The 18,466-nt window shown below is 38.1% G+C and overlaps 1 long non-coding RNA gene across 1 annotated transcript in view; it reads right to left on the minus strand.

Moving 5' to 3' along the window:
• Nucleotides 1–14,332: 14,332 nt before the first annotated feature.
• Nucleotides 14,333–18,466, minus strand: part of LOC130855173 (uncharacterized) — a 28,444-nt gene continuing 24,310 nt past the window's right edge. Inside the window, exon 3 of the long non-coding RNA XR_009054240.1 lies at nucleotides 14,333–14,808. This is a non-coding gene — a long non-coding RNA (uncharacterized LOC130855173). The remainder of the gene's footprint in view (nucleotides 14,809–18,466) is intronic.

An 18,466-nucleotide genomic window follows, 5' to 3' on the forward strand; every position in this document is an offset into this window, starting at 1 on the left:
ACTATGTTAAATAATAAAGGTGAGAGTGGACACCCTTGTCTTGTTCCTGTTCTAAGAGGGAATGCTTTCAGTTTTTCCCCATTTAGAACGATGTTGGCTGTTGGTTTCTCATATATGGCTTTGATTATGTTGAGGTAATTTCCTTCTATGCCCATTTTCTGGAGAGCTTTTATCATAAGTCGATGTTGAATTTTGTCAAAAGCTTTTTCTGCATCTATTGAGATTATCTTATGGTTTTTATCCTTCAGTTTGTTGATATGATGTATCACATTGATTGATTTGCATATATTGAAGAATCCTTGCATCCCAGGGATAAACCCCACTTGATCATGGTGTATGATTTTTTTAATGTGCTGTTGGATTCTGTTCGCTAGTATTTTGTTGAGGATTTTTGCATCTATATTCATCAGTGATATTGGTCTGTAATTTTCTTTTTTTGTGACACCTTTGCCTGGTTTTGGTATCAGGGGGATAGTGGCCTCGTAGAATGAGTTTGAGAGTGTTCCTCCTTCTGCTATATTTTGGAAGAGTTTGAGAAGGATAGGTGTTAACTCTTCTCAAAATGTTTGATAGAATTTGCCTGTGAATCCATCTGGCCCTGGGCTTTTGTGTGTTGGGAGATTTTCAATCACTGCCTCTATTTCCGTACTTGCGATTGGTCTGTTCATAGTTTCTATTTCTTCCTGGTTCAGTCTTGGAAGATTGTATTTTTCTAAGAATGTATCCATTTCTTCCAGGTTATCCAATTTATTGGCATATAGTTTCTTGTAGTAGTCTCTTATGATCTTTTGTATTTCTGTGGTGTCCATTGTTACTTCTCCTTTTTCATTTCTAATTCTGTTGATTTGCATCTTCTCCCTTTTTTTCTTGATGAGTCTGGCTAATGGTTTATCAATTTTGTTTATCTTCTCAAAGAACCAGCTTTTAGGGTTTTTTTTATTCTTATTCTTTGAGTTTATTCAAACAATTGAGTTTGAAGGAATCTGAAAGCTAACATATAAAGGTAATACTAAAATATGATTTAGGAACACATCCTTATAAGAGTTTAAGTTTTTCACACTTTGTCATCTTCAAACAAAATGGCAATGCTACACTATCAAATCCCAATTTGGAAAAAGCTAAAAGCTATTTGGTTTATTCATTTCACCTCTGTGTTTCCCAGCTCAAGATTCGGGATAGACGACTGCTGCTAGCCTCACATCTCTTGGCATTCGTGCCCTTGTACAGGCTCCTCCTACAATGAACAGTGCTGATTTGCACCAACAGAAGGACACTGTGGAAATGGCTGTAAGTGGGACTTTCAAGGCTAGGTCATAAACGACACTGTACCTTCGATCTTGCTCACTCTTGATCACTCTTGCTCACTCTACGGAAGCCACCTGCTGTGCCACCAGAAAATTCACGCAGGCCTGTGGGGAAGCACACACGGCAAGACACTGAGGCCTGACACCACCAACAGCCAGTGTGAGCGCACCATCTTGGTTGTAAGGCTGGTTTGGTGGTCCTGAATTCTCTTAGCTGTTGCTTGTCTGTAAAGCTTTTGATTTCTCCCTCGAATCTCAATGAGATCCTTGCTGGGTAGAGTATTCTTGGTTGTAGGTTCTTCTCTGTCATCACTTTAAATATATCGTGCCACTCCCTTCTGGCTTGCAGAGCTTCTGCTGAGAAATCAGCTGTTAACCTGATGGGAATTCCCTTGTATGTTATTTGTCGTTTTTCCCTTGTTGCTTTTAATAACTTTTCTCTGTCTTTAATTTTTGTCAATTTGACTACTATAATGCGAATGTTGGTGCGTTTAACATTGTCCCAGAGGTCTCTTAGGCTGTCTTCAATTCTTTTCATTCTTTTTTCTTTATTCTTTTCTGCATCAGTGATTATCACCATTCTGTCTTCCAGGTCACTTATTCGTCCTTCTGCCTCAGTTAATCTGCTATTGGTTCCTTCTAGTGTATTTTTCATTTCACTTATTGTGTTGCATCTCTCTGTTTGTTTGTTCCTTAATTCTTCTAGGTCTTTGGTAAACTTTTCTTGCAACTTTTCAATCTTTGCATCCAATCTTTTTTCAAAGTCCTGGATCATCTTCACCATCACTATTCTGAATTCTTTTTCCAGAAGAGTGCCTATCTCCTCTTCATTTAGTTGTTTTTCTTGGGTTTTATCTTGTCCCTTCATCTGGTACAAAGTCTTTTGCCTTTTCATTTTCTCTGTCTTTCTGTGGCTGTGATTTTCAGTTCCACAAGAGGAAATACTGCTGATACTGCTTGATTCTGCTGTCTGCCCTCTTGTGGGGGAAGCTGTCTACCAGCTTTTAGTTTTATTAATTTTTGCTATTGCTTCCTTCCTTTCCTTTTCAATTATTTCTGATCTGATCTTTATGATTTCTTTGCTTCTGCTCACTTTGGGGTTTCTTTTTTCTTCTTTTTCTTATTGTTTTAGGTGTAAGGTTAGGTTGTTTATTTGATATTTTTCTTATTTCTTAAGGTAGGACTGTATTGCTATCAACTGCCCTCTTAGAACTGCCTTTGCTGTGTCCCATAAGTTTTGGGTTGTTGTGTTTTCATTGTCGTTTGTTTCTAGATATTTTTTGATTTCCTCTTTGATTTCTTTAATGATTTCTTGGTTGTTTAATAGTGAATTGTTTAGCCTCCATGTGTTTGTATTTTTTGCAGTTTTTTTCCTGTAATTGATATCTAGTCTCATGGTGTTGTGGTCTGAGAAGATACTTGATATGATTTCAATTTTCTTGAATTTGCTGAGGTTTGATTTGTGACCCAAGATGTGATCTATCCTGGAAAATGTTCCTTGCTCACTTGAGAAGAAAGTGTATTCTGTTGTTTTTGGATGGAATGTCCTATAAATATCAATTAAGTCAAGATGGTCTAATGTGTCATTTAAAGCTTGTGTGTCTTTATTTATTTTCTGTTTGGATGATCTGTTCATTGATGTAAGTGGGGTGTTCAAGTCTCCCACTATTATTGTGTTATTGTCGATTTCCCCTTTTTTGGCTGTTAGCATTTGCCTTATGTATTGAGGTGCTTCTGTGTTGGGGGCATAGATATTTACCATTGTGATATGTTCTTCTTGGATGGATCCCTTGATCATTATGTAGTGTCCTTCCTTGTCTCTTGTAATAGTCTTTACTTTAAAGTCTAATGTGTCTGATATGAGTATTGCTACTCCAGCTTTCTTTTGACTTCCATTTGCATGGAATATCTTTTTCCATCCCTTTACTTTCAGTCTATATGTACCCCTTGGTCTGAAGTGGTGTTCCTGTAGACAGCATATAGAAGGGTCTTGTTCTTGTGTCCATTCAGCCAGTCTGTGTCTTTTGGTTGGAGCATTTAATCCATTTACATTTAAGGTGATTATTGACATGTGTGTTCTGATTACCATTTTCTTAATTGTTTTGGGTTTGTTTTTGTAGGTGTTTTCCTTTTCTTGTGTTTCCTACTTAGAGAAGTTCCTTTAGCAATTGTTGTAAGGCTTGTGTGGTGGTGCTGAATTCTCTTAACTTTTGCTTGTCTGGAAAGCTTTTGATTTCTCCCTCAAATCTGAATGAGATTCTTGCTGGGTAGAGTATTCTTGGCTGTAGGTTTCTCTCTTTCAGGACTTTCAGTATATCCTGCCATTCCCTTCTGGCCTGCAGAGTTTCTGCAGAAAGATCAGCTATTATCCTTATGGGTTTTACCTTATATGTTATCTGTTGCTTTTCTCTTGCTGCTTTTAATATTTTTTCTTTATGTTTAATTGTTGCTAGTTTGATTAATATGTGCCTTGGTGTATTTCTCCTTGGGTTTATTCTGTATGGGACTCTCTGTGCTTCTTGGACTTGGTTAATTATTTCTTTTCCCATGTTGGGAAAGTTTTCCACTATAACCTCTTCAAATATTTTCTCAGGCCCTTTCTTTTTTTCTTCTTCTTCTGGGATGCCTATGATTCAAATGTTGGTATGCTTAATGTTATCACTGAGGTCTCTGAGACTCTCTTCCATTCTTTTTATTCTTTTTTCTTTTTCCTGCTCTGTGGCAGTTATTTCCCCCATTCTATCTTCCAACTCACTTATTCGTTCTTCTGCCTCAGTCATTCTGCTTGTTATACCATCTAGAATATTTTTAATTTCAGTTATTTTGTTATCCATTGCTGTTTGTTTGTTCTTTAGTTCTTCTGAGTTCTTATGAACTGTTTCTTGTACTTTATTTTGCTATTGAGATTTTGTATCATTTTTATTATCATTACTTTGAATTCTTTTTCAAGCATTTTTCCTATTTCCTCTTCATTTATTTGGTCTTGTGGGTTTTCTTTCTGCTCCTTTGCCTGTATGGTGTTTTTGTTTCCTCATGGTGGTCCAGACTTCTGGGGTTGCTTGTCCTGGCGATAGAGGGGTTTGCAGAAGACTGTCCAAGCCCCAGACTAATGTCCGAGTATTGCTTTAAACAAATACTAAGTCTAGGAAACACATACATGCATAAGACACACAATTACTGAATCCATTAGGACATAAGGGTCTGGAAAGACCTGACAGAAGAACCCCAGTATGCTATCAGATAGTCAAAGAGAAAACCAACAGAAATTGAAAACCAAAATAGAACAAAACAGAAACAAAAGCAAAAACAAACAAACAAACAAATAATACCTTATACATACAAACACTAATCCAGGGAGATATTGAAAGCTTGGATCAAATATAAAAAAGAGCTAGAGTACTACCAGACAGAATGGAGATCTTCAGAATGAAATGAGACAATTGTACTAAGAACTAAGATAAAGACAAAAACCTAATATTAAATACCAAGATGGTGTGTCATCTGGAGAATAGAACAAGGAGTCTGAGCAGATTGATAGTGTTGCATATAAGTATGTTAAGATAAAATAAACTAAAAATGGATGGAAGACAGGGGAACAGAAGTGCATAATGTGACTGGAAATATGCAAATAAAAAGAAGGGAATAGAAATGTATAAAAGATAGAGATGTAAGGAAGGTAGGAGAGATATATAGTCCGTACTACCAAAAACTTAGCTAGAAATAGAAGTATATAAAAAGGAAAAAATAAAAATAGAATAAAAAATAGATTAAAAAATAGAATAAAAAATATGTTATAAAACTTGTAGATCCCTTAGGACTAAGATCATAATTAATAAAGAAAAAAAAAACAAACCCAGAACTGATCCCAGAATGGACCAGTTCAATAGAATTGATACTAATATTTCTGTTTCCTTAGAGTCTCAGCTGTAAGTGCCCTTCTACTCACCTTGGGTTTTTTGTTTTATTCTGTGACCAGCAGAGCTTCCTTTATTGTTTGTCTGTAAGTGTTGGTGTGTGGGGAGGGAGAGGGTACAATAGTGGCTCCTTCCCCTGGGAGTGAGTGGGCAGTGGCACACTGTCACTTCAGTTGGGCTTGGAGGTGCCTGTTGCAGAGGAACGCCGGTGACTCAGGTGTAAACAGAAAGTCTCAGAGTTGGGCGTCTCTCCGGGTTGTTTTTTTTTTCTCAGCGTTCCAAGCCTGCTCTTGGCTGCCTGCCGGAGCTTTATGCTAGCCCCGTCCAAGGGCCTGAGGGTCCTTGTTATCCCTGAGTGCCTTAGATGGCCCACAGGGGCCCCTCCACTGCCCATTGCAGGCACCAAAAGAAAGAGAGAGGCTATGCCCATGGCTCTTCACCCCACCCGAGAGCCTGCAGCATCCAGCTGCCATCATGGCCAGGCAGCTCTCAGGGGCAGGCACTCCTCGCCATGGACCTCTTCCCTCCTGTCTTCTCAGTCCGTCTCCTTACTGGCAACAATTTTTCTCACCCTGAACCAGCTGTCCGTTTCCCATGCTCCTGCTCTTGGACCCTCTGTTCAGCTGTGAATCAACATCTCAGTCCAGGAACGCTAAGCTGTGGTGTGGACCCTCCGTGTGTTTCTCACTCCCTCCCATCTGCCACAGCTCAGCTGCTTCACCCTCTTTGAGCTGTCATAGATGCCTCCCTACCAGTTATGTCAGGATCCTTGCAGTCCTTTCTGGTGTCCAAGGCCATCTGCTGGTGTTCAGTTGGTTCTCTGTGGGAATTATGGAGTCTTTTGTTGCATTTCCAATGCATCTGTGGAGAGGGATGCATTCCACGTCCCTCTACTTCACTGCCATCTTTTCTCCTACTCTTTACTTTTTAGTGGAAGATAACCCTCAGTCTCCTGCTTATCCATTTGATTATATGTACTAAACAGCATCCTCATTGCCTGCTCATTTCTTTTGTCTCTAGGAATGCCAAGCTCTGTTAACTATCTTCACAATGCTATCTGGTTCAAGCCTGCCTCTGTGAGCTGAATGTTTGTGTCCCCACAAAAGCCATATGTTAAAAGCTTTAACCTCCAATGTGATGATATTTGGAGGTGGAGACTTTGGGGAGTAATTAAATTCAAATGAGATCATGATGGTAGAACCTCCATGATGAGATTAACATCCTTGTAAGAAGAGATGGGGACCAGAACTTCTTCTCTCTACTATGTGAGGATACAGCAAGAAGGCTGCTGTTTATAAACCAGGGTGAGGGCCCTCACAAGAAACCACCACACATGCTGGCACCCTGATCTCTGACTTTCAGCCTCCAGAACTGTGAGAAATAAATTTCTGCTGTTTAAGTCACCCAGTGCATGGTATTTGTTATAACAGCCCAAGCAGACTAAGACAGCTACCATTCCAGCCCCTCTAGACATTACAATAATTGCAACCCCCTGGCTTCTGGCAAATAAGCATCACCCCCTGGCCTCTATAACTTTGGGGCCCCATTGTTCCCATTGCTGTCATGAGCCAAGCTCTGTGACACCTTCTCCTTCCATCAGTTATAACCTACAAAGAAGAGCCACCATTGACCTTGTTAGTTATTCCCCTCTCACTTATACACTCATGATGGTCTTGGTAATGATGTGTCCTCTGAGTCTTGGGCCACAATTCTCTGGTGGGTTTTCTGGTGGTACATAATATAAACATTTTCGCATGCCCATTCCCTAAGCCTTTTAATCTCTTCCTCCACCATCAGCCATGGTATTTGCAGGCATTTAAATTTCATTCAGCCTAGGCCATTGCTTTCTCCAAGCTTCTAAGAGTCATCCTAGCTCTGAGTTTGCACCATCCTCTGGAGTCCTTGTCAGGATGTGAAATCTCATATCCTAAGAGAGTGGCCCCAAGTCAATAACCTCTCCCTTATCCAGTCTTAAATTTTAGTCACTTTGATTAAGAACCTTCCTTGGCTCCTGTCAGTACATGCTCACTCATTCTTGCAGCTCCTTTGGTCACTTTCTTTCCATGTCAAGTCCAGCATGTCCTTGGATGGGTTATATTGTGACTTAATCTTAGTTATTGGCCTGGAAGCCAGAAGAGGAAGCAAGGACAGATCTTGAGGGAGCCTCTGCTGTTTTGCAGAAGAGAGGCCTCTGTAGGGTCTTCCCCCATGGGGAGTAGAAGATAGGAGTGCTAGCTCTTAATATGGAGAGGTGGGCCAACTCTGCAGGCTCTGAAGGTCTAGAGGAGTCTGGGGATGCAAAATCTTTGAGGTTGTCCGCACAAATATCCCCCTTCCATATGTCAGGGACCCAAGTTTCCCAACCAAGGCCCTGACCTTGGCATAGCGGTCCTGCCTCAGCTAAGAAGTCAATTGTCTTTGAAGCCTGGTGACTCAAACTAAGTACTGAGTATGGTTTTCAGCAATTTCTGCTCTCTTATTGCAAGAGATAAAGGCCTTTTGTAATTACCAAAGAGGCCTTATGACCATCACACTTAGTTTTTAAGTGTTTGTAAAATGCCCTCAACATTTCTTTAGCCACCTGTAAAGCATCAATGCAACTTAATATCAGTTAGCCAATTTCATGTCATTGTAGTCATTGTCCACCTACTACCACCCTGGCACTTTTCTAAAGCCTGAATTATTGTACCAGTCAAGGCATTCTCCACCAGAACATTTTCCCAAATCATAACTGGTGAAAGTGTAAACAACTTGGCTGCCATCTTGTGCTAGACACTATCTTTGCCTTGCATACCACCTGGGATGCTAGCCAAATGGTGAACTATCCAGTTCATAATCTTCACTGCTGGTGCCTTCCTGCATCACTTTAGGTCCTTGAGTAAGCAGACTCTAAGGTAATATTAGGAGTGCAAGAGTTTCATTGGAGAGTGATGTCTATCAAAGTTAGAGGGAATGAAGCAGTACTGGGCAGGAAAAGCCTTTAAAAACCAATGTAGTATATATGGAATCTGAAGAAATGGTACTGATGAACCCAGTGACAGGGCAAGAGTGGAGATACAGATGTAGAGAATGGACTTGAGGACATGGGGCTGGGGTGGGGGGTGAAGGGGAAGCTGGGACAAAGTGAGAGAGTAGCATAGACATATTTACACTACCAACTGTAAAATAGATAGCTAGTGGGAAGTTGCTGTATAACAAAAGGAGATCAACTTGATGATGGGTGATGCCTTAGAGGGCCAGGACAGGGAGCGGGGGAGGAAATCACAGGAGGGAGGGGATATGGAGATATATGTATAAATACAGCTGATTCACCTCAAAAACTGGTACAAGAGTGTAAAGCAAATATATTCCAATAAAGAGTTTTAAAAAAAAGAAAAAAACCAGTGTAGATCTGATGGTCTTGGCATACCCAATGGGGATCTCCAGAATAAAAAATGCCTATTAGAACTCTTGCATCCAACTTTATGACATGTTTGTTTGAATATAGAAGCAATGTTTTGAGTTAGTCACTGCTAGGGAAAAATTTAGTAAAAGCATGTCTTGTGGTAAATGGACAAAATTCTGTAACAGGGAATACCAATTTGTAAAGTTGGATTGAAGTGAGCTCCTACCAAACATATTTTCAATTTCTTGTCAATTTTCTCTATTCTCTTGAGGTAACAATATTTTGGAGGCCCAGAACCCCATAAATGTGTAGGTAGCGATAATAAGAGGTTTGTTCGTATGTGTTTGTTTTTACTACATTTCAAGTTATGGGGGGAAATCATCAAGAGGAGGCACTCAGAATGCAGCTACAGAGATAAATGGGTGCAGGCAGAACTACCAGGCTAATGTCAGACGTTCTGTAAGGACAAGTCACTAGTGACACAAGAAAGACTGGTAGGCTCCTTAACCCAGGGTCAGTATATTTTACAATTTGGGGATTACTTGTCAAACGACATTTTCAATGAAGAAAGTGAGATTTTACCGTGAAAGCCATAGTTTTCAATCACATGTAGATTTAAAAGTCTCAAATGGTTCATGATCCTCAGGGTCAACCTTCTTCTTCAATCCTCAAGATCTACCTTCAAAATTCATTTTTCATTGAAGCAACACTATTGTTCTCAGTAAAAACATTCACAATTTACCATTTTTGCCATCCTGTTCAACAGGCAAAGAGGCAAATTTTTTCACATGAAATGTTCTCAATAGATGCTACAGTATTAGCTAATAAGTGCTGGAGATAAGCACCTCCCAACTTCGTACATGATAGATTTCACCACATTTATTAATTTTTTCTGTTGCTATTCTGTTCACTAAAAACTCATCATCTTGTTGAAAATATTTTTGTTTGTACTTTGCAAATAAACATGAATTCACAAATATTCTTATTGTAAACAATAGTAAACGAAAATCAGTGAAAAGCTAGATCAATAATGCTAGTCTTCAACACGTTTGCATACGTGTTTTGAGCATATGAAAATGTGTCCTTCAACATTATAGTTCATCAAGCTCAATTGTTTCAGCTTGAATACCAATTTTGGGGGCAAAACATATTTCGGCTAACTCTATAGTACCAAATCTTCACCAAACTTTCTCCTGCTCAGTAGCATCATCATCCACAAGAATTCTGAAACTAATTTCAAAGGCAGCTTTAATTATTTCATTTTTATTTAAAACTTTTAGTGATTTTTCTTCACAATTTGTGTGATTGGTTTTTAAAAAACACTGAAAGATGGGTCATTTTATGTAGTTACTCTGACTTTATCCCCATAAGTCACAGTAAGTTTCAAGCTATTTTGCTCCTCCATAATAATGACTCATGCTTGAAGAAGCACCAATGGTAGAATCCTATACTCCTCACCAAATGTGCATGTGCTACCTCACATTTCCTTAAACACCTGTGGTTAGATAAGCCTATGGGACTAGCTTTGGGCTGGGAAAGAAAATAATATATGTCATTTTTCAACTCAAAGCTTTTAAGAGCCAGTATGTCATCTTCCAATCTGGAAGCCAGCTTTTGAAATAATAGTCACTATATGGAAGCAAACTAGATTCTTGAGTCCTTGTTTGGAATAGAGCTTCTCTGAAGATTAACTGAACTCACAATTGACTGGTCAAGTGAAAAATAGCCACTGTACTATTAAGCCACTAAGATTTTGAGGTTAATGTGTTACCAGTTATAACCTAGCATCTGAGTACATTCTATAATTTTTCATTACTGCTGACTCTCACTACTGTGATTTCAGTAATACTAACTCTTCTGACAATGAAGCAGTCAGTCTTCAGGGAAAATGCCACTCACTCACCATCTTAGATCATTTCAGTTATTTTCTTTATTTGAGTATGAATAATTTACATATTCATAGGTTTTAAGCTTATACTGTACATCAAAATTTTCATTTGCCATTAACCATGGGTGATCCTAGTTGAAAACACAATTTTAAATGTATAATATTACATTTTTAAGAAGAAAAAGAGAGACATTACAGTAATTTTTAAAGCCAGATTTCAGGTATATTTGTATTACAAGAGAACTCACTGCCATGGAAAGTAAAACTAAGTAAAGTTTCATATTTACAAACAAAAGATTTAATTATGAAAATTATGTTAGGAAGTTGAGCTGATTTATGAGAAAATTACTTTCTACAATCAAAATCGTAAATAAATAAATACACAAAGAAATGCACGCAGGGGTGCTACCTTTTCAAAATACTAAATGTGTGAGCCTCTGCAGAGTGACTGAAAAATCACATGGTCTAGATTTAGGGGGCAGAGGATGAATAATAGAGTGGAAGTTGGTTCACAGCAAAAATGTACCCAATTGGGAGGGGGCAAAGAGGCAAATAAACAAGGTTTCCTTAATGCTACACAAGTCCAAATTTCCCTGTAATTCCAGGATATAAAAATATTAAAATATATGAAAATTGAACAAATGTAAGGCATAAAACTGGTAAAAGACATAAAAACACAACACAAGATAACTACTGATTTTTCTTGTGGACTTATGTGACAAAATGTTTTAATAAAAAATATTTGCAACTTTCCCCCAAAACCTTCACATAAATTTAATGCTTCGGAAAGATGGGACATGTTAATTCTTTGGTTTTAAGTATCCCCAGTACACTGATATATATAATCCCAGGGACCTCAACCTGAGACGCATCACTCCAATTTCGCTAAAGATTATCCTTGTATTATGCTGGTACATCTGAACACGTTCAATTTGATTGATTGTGCAGATTTCTCATATCAGTGCTTTCACTCATTTTGGTTTTTATGCCATCAGTTTACATCAAGTGGTATCAGGCAGTTCAGGTTGCTATAATAGAATATCACAACCTGGGTAGATTAAATAACAGAAATTTATTTCTTACAGTTCTGGAGGCTGGGAAATCCAAGATCAAAGAGCTGGTATATTCGGTGTCAGGAAGATGGCCATACACCCTTTTCCTGATTGATGTATGTCCGCTCTCTTACTGTATCCTCACATGGCAGAGAGAGAGGGAGAGAGAGAGAAAGGGAGAGAAAGCGAGTGCTCTTAGGTCTTTTCTTATGAGGACACAATTCCCATGGTGAGGATCCCACCCCCATGACCTCATGACCTCATCCAAATCTAATTACCTCCCCAAAGCCTCACTTCCCAATATCATATAACATATATATGATAAATTTTGGAACATTAAAAAAAATTCATATATAACACATACTACAGCTCTTTTAGATATATTGTTGAGAGCATTTTCTTTTTTTTAATTAATTAATTAATTAATTTATTGGCTGCATTGGGTCTTCACTGCGGAGCATGGGCTTTCTCTAGTTGTGGCAAGCGGGCACTACTCTTTGTTGTGGTGCTTGAGCTTATTGTGGTGGCTTCTCTCCTTGGGGAGTACGGGCTCTAGGCACATGGGCTTCAATAGTTGCGCCATGTGGGCTCAGTAGTTGTGGCTCCCAGGCTCTAGAGTGCAGGCTCAGTGGTTGCGGTGCAGGGGCTAAGTTGCTCCACTGCATGTGGGATCTTCCGGCACCAGGGATCAACCTCGTGTTCCCTGCATTAGCAGGCTCATTCTTAACCACTGCACCACCAGGGAAGTCCTGAGAGCATTTTCTATGACTTCATATAATGTTCCATGAAATGAATTAAATTTCTTTCATATCTCAGTCTGGAGAGTGGGGGTGGGAAACAACTTCCTTTTTTCCCCACAAAACTGCTTTGTTTTTTAAATTAATAATGCTGAGTCTTTTAATTTGATTGTGGTAAAGTCACTTGCCAAGACTGCCCCCAGTGAGCCCATTCTTGTGCAGTTGCATCTCACGATGTAATAGGGTTGGTCTGTGTGACCAACAGGATACTATAGAAGTAATGGGATGTCATTTCCAAAACTAGATCACAGAAGGCAATATGGCTTCCTATCTTGCCTTCTCTCTTAAATCAGTCACTCTGGGAAATCCAGCTGCCATGTTATAAGGACACCCAGGAAGCCCTGTGGAGAGGCATGGTGAAAAATTAACGCTTTCTGCCAACAGCCAGCCAGGAACCAAGACCATCAGCCTCAGCCAACAGCCATGTAATGAACTATCTTGGAAATGGATCCTGCAGCCCCAGCCAGGCCTTCAAACAACTGCAGCCCCAGTTGACATCTTAACTTCAGCCTTATGAGAGACCCTGACCCAAAACCAGCCAGCTACACCCTCCTAGATTCCTGACCCTCAGAGGTAATAAATGTTTGATATTTTAAGCAGCTAAGCTTTGAGGTAATTTGTTATACAGTAATAGATCATTTATCAATCTCCTTCCTGTTTGTTTTTGACTGTTAGGAAGCTTAGATTCAAATATGAGGCTAACCTCAAAATTTTATATAGGATTCTCAGCACGTATTTTTGTGTTCTAACATTATTACCTTATTTTTATTTTTCTCTTATCTCAATTTCCTCTTCTAGTTATTTAATTTTATTACAATATATGCTAAAGTCACCTCAAATAGTTTTTATGGGAATGAGACGAAGTATTTCTTATAACAAAATGAAGAAAAACAACCAGAGAAAGATAACAAGATACTAGCAAAGAAGTTAACATTCCATGTTAGACGGAAGTTTAAAGCTTTCTTCAATGTGGAAGAAACAAAGTTATTATCTGAGGCTTTCTTAAAGGATTTGAATATAAGGAAAAAATAAAAATATGCAGCAGAAGTATAAGCTATTTGAAATGAAGATTATGCTTGTATCCTCTGAGTACTGATTCCAAATCACTAGTCCACAAAGATAATTTCACTAGTTTGCTACAAAATAAGAAAAATAAGGGCAATGCAGTCAATTTTCCATTAAATTAAACTTATTTAACTTAAATTTGACTGTTTATATTATGTTCTTTCAAATCTTGATGTATCTTCTTTTAGAATATGATAATGATAGTGTATTGTGGTTTTTTTCCAATGTTCTTAATCACACAATTTGCCCATTTCGCCCAACATTTACTTGTTTTTGTTTGGTTATGTCTTATTAAATGTTCCTTGTGCATGAAACCACCAACTGCAGAAACCACTGCTCCTAGAGAAGTACTGAGGGATGGCTGGGGAGGTGGCAGGGCAGTGCACAAATCTCAAGGCAGGGCAATGTTTTAGAGAGGAAAATGTACATATTTTCAATATAACCTTTGCTTTTATAACATGAACTCCAGATGAGAAAGCTCAACCAACATGCATCTCAGGCCCTCCCCCCTCCCCAACCAGGTTGAGTGTCAATGTTCCAGAGCAGTAGACAGGTTTCTACCTTTGCCCCTTGGGCCTATGGAGATAATACAAGAGATTATCCAACGCTTTTGTTCACTTAAAATTATCTACAGTCTGAAGAATGTCTCCAAATTCTGTACAAATGTCTGTACGTATATTTACGTACCGTAAGTCCCCTACATACGAACGAGTTCCATTCCGAGACGGTGTTCGTAAGTCTTATTTGTTCATAAGTCCAACAAAGTTAACCTAGGTACCCAACCAACACAATCTTGTATATAGTACTGCACTGTGATATGTTATAATACTTTTCACACAAATAACACATTAAAAACAAACAAAAATTTAAAAAAACATTTTTAATCTTACAGTGCAGTAGCTTGAAAAATACAGTAGTAAGTACAACAGCTGGCATACAGGGGCTGGCATGGAGTGAACAGGCAAGAAGAGTTACTGACTGGAGGAGGGGGAGGAGGTGGGAGATGGTAGAGCTGAAGGATCGTCAGCAATAGGAGACGGAGGGCGAGCTGCAATTTCACTCACACCTGACATTGATGGCACAGGTTCTGGTTCCTTGCTGGATTCAATTCTCTCCCTCTTGAAAAAACGATTCAATGATATCTGGGTAGTAGCTCTTTTTTTCTTATCATAGATGACACAGTAGCACTGGGTTGCATTCTGAATGGCTGCTGCAACCTTCGTGTACTGTTCTACATTCGGGTCCTATGCCTCAAAAACTAACAGAACCTCCTCAGATAAGAAAAACCCCTTTGCCATTTCCTGTGTCATGAATCTCTTTGGTTCTTTGTTTACTTCTTCTTCCTCTTGTCTCTATTTGTCTTTTCTCTGGGCCTCCAATTCCATCAGATCTTCATTAGTAAGCTACACAAAGAAAGTACACAAAAGCACAACCATTTGTAGGGGATGCACGCACGTGACAATGTATGCCAAACATGTGAACTAACTTAAGTGATTGGACATGTGAAGGCACGTTCGCATCTTTCAAAGTTCACAATTTGAAGGTTAGTATATAGAGGACTTACTGTACTATGTTTCATATGTATAGAAGGGCTAGGCATAATTAATCAAATTCTATTAAAGTGGTCTAAATTCATGGCAAGTTATTATATACGTGTCATCTTCTAATTACTAGATACAAAAATATAATTTTAATGAGATGGGCATCATAAAATTTTTTATGTTTTTAACAAGGTGCTCTTGCAATAATGGGGAACTGGTCCTAAACAAATGTTTTTGGGTAAGTTAGAGTGACTTGAAAGCAGAAAGTAGAAACAAAAGAATGAAGTGCTTGAATCTTCTTCCCATAATACAAGCTCCTGGAAAAGGTTCTTAACAATGATAGACTCTCAATCTGACACATAACTTTTTATTTTCTTCACAAGGTTAAGTGGTTCCTTGCTGCTATCTCCAAATGAAGTAAAATTGCCTCACTTTTAAAGGTGAAATTCTTTTTTCAGATTATCTGAAGAATGTGTTCATTAAGTGTAATATCCTATTTATGAGATAAGACCAATTTCCATAAACCACTCTAGAAGATCAGTAATTACTTCATAAAAAAGAGCTCCAGTTTCCACAAGTAATGTAAGTAGATGGCTACAGCCTGCAACTTGTCATAGAGGAGTCAAGATATTCTGCATCTCCTGTGTGTTTTGAATATTTAAACATGCTTCCAGTACTTACTGTACCTGCCATTCCATATTCTCTCCCCCAGCTTTAGGTTTCTTTGTAATAAACTGTATATTGTAAACATACATCTTTCCCAATACTGGATATTGAATCATTTTAATCATAGAAATGTGTTCAGACTCAATCCAGCAGATTTTTTTTAATTGTGAGAGGATGAGGATATGTCTGAAATGATTCTGCTACCTTTTAGCAGATGGACTTAAAAGAAGAATGTCAGCCAGTTAACTTTACTTATTGCTCCAAAAATTCTGTCACTATAATCCTCCACTATTCAGGAATTGTTTTCTAATCAAGGTTTGCATTCCCCTCAAATCTGGAGATAAATAAAGCTCAGCAAAGTAAAAAGCAAGAAAAATCACTGCATCTTAGAGATTGAAAGACAAAAACAAAACAAAACAAAACAAAAATCTAAATTCAAAGCTTGAATTTATAAAAGAGAAAAGTAAAGCCCATGTGTCTTGATTAACGTCATACCACCACTTCCAACAGAAGCCAGAATTAAAATTCAGGTCTCTTGGCATTGGCTTAGAGTTTATTCTATTTAGGTATTCATGGTGCTGATGGTACAACTGGACAGAGAATTGGGAAAAGGAAAAAGATAAAATATTCTAATAATTCATTCTAATTCTAATTTGGTACCTCTCAGAGGAAACTCCAAGGGGCCCTAGGCCTGGAAAGGCAGGAAGTCCTCCTTCCAGAGTCTCTTCCATCACAGCAAGTGCTGACTTCAAAAACAACTTAATTTTACACTTGCCTTGAAACTCTAGTAATGATGTCATGGCTGACCTACCCAGCAACATGTCCCTCAGGACCACAGGTTTTCTAAAAATGAAATAAAAACCAAAGCAGTATTTTCCTTTGCACAGAATAAAAAAGAAAGGGGGGGGGGGTGGAGGGAGAACGAGAATGACACTATGATAGGCATATGACAATTAAAGCCAGTGAATAAATTAAATGGCATTTTCTGACATTAATTTACTTAGGGTTTTTTTTAATTATCAGGAAATAAGATATACATAATTTTAAACATTAAAAATCATCAATAGGAAAACATTAGTAAACTTTGAGCAGACGGAGTACATGAACCCAGGAGAGAGCAACATAGGACAGAGGGTGTTCCAAATTGCACTATATTCCATTGCACTACATCACAGTGTTCTTAATTTTTAAAATAATGTAAGTTAGCTTTTGTATCCACAATTCCTTGAATTTTATATCAGGTTCTTTCACTGACTTAGCTTTAATCCCACTGTTGGTAGGATTGTAAATTGGGACAGTCATTAGGCAAAACAGTATGAAGAACCTTCAAAAAATTAAAAATAGAACTACCATATGATCCAGCAATTCCACTTTGGGGAATATATCCAAAGAAAACAAAAAACCACTAACTCAAAAAGATATCTGTACCCCCACATTCATAGCAGAATTATTTACAATAGCCAAGACATGGAAACAACCCAAGTGTCCATTGGTGGATGATATATATACCATTGGTGTGATATATATATATCACTATATATACATATATATACACACACACACACAACGGAATATAATTCAGCCATAAGAAAATGAGGAAATCCAACAATTTGTGACAGCATGCATGGAATGGACCGTGAAGGCATTATACTAAGTGAAATAAGTCAGAGAAAGACAAATACTGTACAATTTCACTTATACATGGTATCTTCAAAAAACAAACAAAAAACTCAAACCCCTAGAAAAAGATCAGATTTTGATAACCATAGGTGGGGGGTATGGGGAAGGGGAATTGGAGGAAGGTGGTCAAAATGTACAAACTTCCAGTTATAAGATAAATAAGTACTAGGGATGTAATATACAACAGAATGACTATAGCTAACACTGCTGTTTAATACATAGGACAGTTGCTTAGGCAGTAAATCCTAAGAGTTCTCATCACAAGCAGATTTTTCTCCTTCTTTCTTTCCTTTTTATTGTATCCGTATGAGAAGATGGATGTTAGCTGGACCTATCGTGGTAATTAGTTCACAATATTTGTAGATTAAACCATCATGCTGTATGCCTTAAACTTATACACGGATGTATATCAATTAGTTTTCAATAAAACTGGGGAAAATTACAACATAATTTTACTACACTAGATGGCAGCAAATAATTAGAAGGACCAAATAAAGGAAAACGCTTATGTATCACATAGATATTGAAGCACTGGAGTGGGTAGAGACATAATGATATTTGACCAAAAAAAAAAAAAACAAAAACAAAAACAAAAACCCAAAACCTCGCTGACTCATAAACATTTTTTAAGATTTATCATTTATTCCTTCATTCAACAAACATTAACAAATTACTGAACAAGTAGTTAGACTACTGCAAAGTACTATGGGAGTACTTCCTCTATGCTGATTTTATAATTCTTAGATATCACATGAGGACTTACTTTGCTGCTCTTGTACAAAGAGCTATGTTTTGGTCTTTGAAGACTGCCTGTTTACTGTATAACTTTGATACACAGTAGGTCCTCGGATTTTACATTCAGTTACTTACTAGTTTCCAGTCACATCATGCACTCTTATGCTTCTGTGGTTTTCCATATATTATTCTCCATATCTGAAATTATGCCCAACTCCCCACCACACACACACACACACACACACACTCACACACACACACACACCCCACCCCCTTCAGTTGCTTTCTTTTCAGTGGTCACCATAAGCAAATCAGAGCTCACTCTTCTAAGTTCCCACAGCATTTTGAGAACGTCAATAATAGTGGGGAGTTCTGTGTTATATTTGACTGTCTCCTCCACTAGACTATGAGCAGTGTGTCATATTTTCATATAGTCACT

Source organism: Hippopotamus amphibius, chromosome 6 (genome assembly GCF_030028045.1).
Source record: "Hippopotamus amphibius kiboko isolate mHipAmp2 chromosome 6, mHipAmp2.hap2, whole genome shotgun sequence".
In the NCBI taxonomy this organism is placed as follows: Eukaryota; Metazoa; Chordata; class Mammalia; order Artiodactyla; family Hippopotamidae; genus Hippopotamus; species Hippopotamus amphibius.